This window comes from Oncorhynchus tshawytscha, linkage group LG24, assembly GCF_018296145.1.
Source record: "Oncorhynchus tshawytscha isolate Ot180627B linkage group LG24, Otsh_v2.0, whole genome shotgun sequence".
Taxonomy (NCBI): domain Eukaryota; kingdom Metazoa; phylum Chordata; class Actinopteri; order Salmoniformes; family Salmonidae; genus Oncorhynchus; species Oncorhynchus tshawytscha.
Window position 1 is genome coordinate 12,960,227 of NC_056452.1, and position 4,013 is coordinate 12,964,239.

The following is a 4,013-nucleotide window of genomic DNA, read 5'->3' on the forward strand; positions in this document are numbered from 1 at the left end:
TATGTAGATATTCCATAGAAAATCAGCTGTTTCCAGATAAAATAGTAATTTACAACATTAACGATGTCTACACTATTTCTGATCAATTTGATGTCATTTTAATTGACAAAAAATGTTGCTTTTCTTTCAAAAGCAAGGACATTTCTAAGTGACCCCAAACTTTTGAACGGGTATGTGTGTCTATATGTATGCATGTACATGTGTACGTACACACTTACAAAGTACCAGTCAAAAGTTTGGACACATCTACTCATTCAAGGGTTTTTTCTTTAGTTTTACTACTTTCTACATTGTACAATAAAAACTATGAAATAAAAGTGTTAAACAAATCAAAATATATTTTATATGAGATTCTTCAAAGTAGCCACCCTTTGCCTTGACAGCTTTGCACACTCTTGGATTTCTCTTAACCAGCTTCACCTGGAATGCTTTTCCAACAGTCTTGATGGAGTTCCCACATATGATGAGCACTTGTTGGCTGCTTTTCCTTCACTCTGTGGTCCAACTCATCCCAAACCATATCAATTGGGTTGATGTCGGTGATTGTAGAGGCCAGGTCATCTGATGCGGCACTCCATCACCCTGCTTCTTGGTCAAATAGCTCAAACATAGCCTAGAGGCTGAGTTGGCCCGCATACGACCCCAGCTTCATCCCTGCAACTCAGGACAGCAGGTTTAAACAATGTACGCAGAAAGGCATCACATCATTCAGTACAATTATAAGGAATGGGAAACTAGATAACTTCCAGGACCTAAGTAAAAAACATGGCTTGGATAAACAAGATTTTTACAGATACATACAAGTTCGACACTATTTCTTAAGGGAGATAAAAGTGACTGACCCTTGAGCACCTCCAAAATTAATCCAAGTATTCACTAACGCATACAACTTGGGGAGTAATAAAAAAATATATTTCAAATCTCTACTCAGGTTTTCAATCCTCAAAGAAACATTCTACAAACTATATTTAAAAGAAATGGGAGGAGGAACTTAACATTGAAATAACTGATGAAACATGGTTGAACATATTAGAGAGTCAACAAAGCTCCACCAACTCAGGGTCATGGAGAGAATTCTGATGTAAGAATGTCATACGTTTCTTCATAACACCTAAACTGAAATTTAAACAGACTGGCTCACTACACCCTTGATGGAGAGAATGCGGTCTATTGAGGGTGGATCACTCTCATATCTTTTGGACTTGCCCCGCAATCTAAACTTACTGGGGAGAAATAAGATCTAACAATATAGTATAAAGTTGTTGTTTTTTTATGTAAAAGTATATACAGTGGGGCAAAAAAGTATTTAGTCAGCCACCAATTGTGCAAGTTCTCCCACTTAAAAAGATGAGAGAGGCCTGTAATTTTCATCATAGGTACACTTCAACTAGGACAGACAAAATGAGAAAAAAAATCCAGAAAATCACATTGTAGGATTTTTAATGAATTTATTTGCAAATTATGGTGGAAAATAAATAACAGTCTATATGATTTTAGAATGAGATGTTCGACAAGCAGGTGTCTACTTACTTTTGGTCATGTAGTGTAGATAGTTTATGTGTGATGGATATCAAACAAAGTTGTTCAAGTGATAAATTCATTGGACTCTGGAGCAGTGAAAACGCGTTCTCTGGAGTGATGAATCATGCTTCACCATCTCGCAGTCCGAGGGACAGATCTGGGTTTGGCGGATGCCAGGAAAACGCTACCTGCCCGAATGCATAGTGCCACCTGTAAAGTTTGGTGGAAGAGGATTAATGGTCTGGGGCTGTTTTTTATGGTTTGGGCTAGGCCCCTTAGTTCCAGTGAAGGGAAATCTAAATGCTACAACATACAATGACATTCTAGACGATTCTGTGCTTCCAACTTTGTGGCAACAGTTTGGGGAAGGCCTTTTCTTGTTTCAACATGACAATGCCCTGTGCACAAAGCGAGATCCATACAGAAATTATTTGTCAAGATCGGTGTGGAAGAACTTGACTGGCCTGCATGGAGCCCTGACCTCAACCCCATCAACCCCACCTTTGGGATTAATTGGAACTCCGACTGCGAGCCAGGCCTAATCGTCCAACATCAGTGCCCAACCTCACTAATGCTCTTAGTAAGCAAAAACCCAGCAGAAATGTTCCAACATCTAGTGGAAAGCCTTCCCAGAATGCTGTTATAGCAGCAACAGGAGGGACCAACTCTAGGTGTCTATATGATTTTGGAATGAGATGTTCGACGAGCAGGTGTCTACTTACTTTTGGTAATGTAGTGTAGATAGTTTGTGTGATGGATATAAGTGGTAAATCCATTGCAGTTTTTTTTATTTTTCTCAACAAAGAATGAAAAAACGAAAGAAAAAAAAAGTACAATAATTACAAAACATTAAAAACGAAGAAAAAAAGTTGACGCATATTTGCCCAACTTTCTGTTCAGATACACACCACATTCTACCATGCCATAAGCTTACATATTGGCATAAACAGTACTGTATCCCCTTACTCTGAGTTAAGGTTGCTCTTTCCAGAGCCAAGCGTCTGTATCTCTTCCCCTATTAAACAGGTCAACTAAATGTCCAGGCAAACGGTCCAGCATCGTGTCAATATTTTAATTTCCTTTCATCCTCGCACTGTCTTTCCATAGGCAAAACCTTAATCTCCTGATACCACTGTGTAATCGTTGGTGGCTTGCCCTTAATCCAATTAAATAGGATGCATTTTCTTGCTACTAAGAGTAACAATCTAGAAAGGTTCAAAACCTTGTTTCTCACTGATAAGCTTAATAGAAACAGACCTAGATCTACTTTTATCTTACAATGAAAGACTGAATTTATTTATTTCAGATTAGTGACCTGAATCTGGTGATAGAGGGGCAAATTACTGGTACTTTTATCAAAGCCATAGGTGCACAGCCCCATGCCTCTGGAGACTCTGTCCCACCCCTGATATAGCTTTGCATGCATCCCGAAATGATGCAGGCAAGGCATGCCCAATTGTAGTACCATATATTGGGCAGAGCTAGCATTCCTCTCTCTTTGGGTGGTTGTAGAGTCCTCATTTTAAGTCGAGCTCTTTTACCATTAAAAAAAAATGCATTTAGAGAGGTCCTTCTCAACACTTGACAAATTTTCAAGTGAGCCACAGTGGCATCATTTGCATTGGGTAGAGCAAACTAGGGAGGATATTCATCGTAATAAGGCTCACCCTGACAATCCATGAGATGGGAAACCACCTTTTGAGATCAATTCTGAATTTTTTGAGCACTGCAACGATGTTGAGTTTGAAAAGATCTTTAAGGTTAGGTGAGACAAATGCTATTCATTATATTTTTACATCTTAGCCTCCTTGGTTTTGCCTTTTCATGGTTTGAGTGCAAGTACCTACGTAATTCTACATTGATGTAGTGTTTACATAGTGTGTGTCTCCCTTTCACAACCTCTCCATCTCTCCCTTTCAATAACTTGTTTTTTCTTCTCTAGTTTGTTTTCTCTACACAGTATGAGATGATTCTGTTCCATCCTCTTTCTGTCAGCCACTCTATGCCTGCCCTGACACCTTCATGCCCTTTTTATTTAACCTTTATTTAACCTTTATTTAACTAGGCAAGTCAGTTAAGAACAAATTCTTATTTACGATGACGGTCTAGGAACAGTGGGTTAACTGCCTTGTTCAGGGTCAGAATGACAGATGTTTACCTTGTCAGCATAGGGATTCGACCTAGCAACCTTTCAGTTACTGGCCCAACACTCCAACCACGAGGCTACCTGCCTGTCTTTTGATTATTGTCAATTCTAAATGATCCTAATCATATCAATGTAAGTTTTACATTTCATTTTGGCATTAGATTAGATTTCAGGATGACTGATAACGTCTTCTAGCTCCCTAGCTTAAATAATTTTGGGGGAGATGTTTTGGTGTGTGTATGTGCACAAGGAGTAATTCAAAAATAGAGTTCATGCAACGCAAAGCATCATATGCCTAACTGAAATCTCCTTGCCTCGATACAGGAAGTCAGATAGTGACACAGGA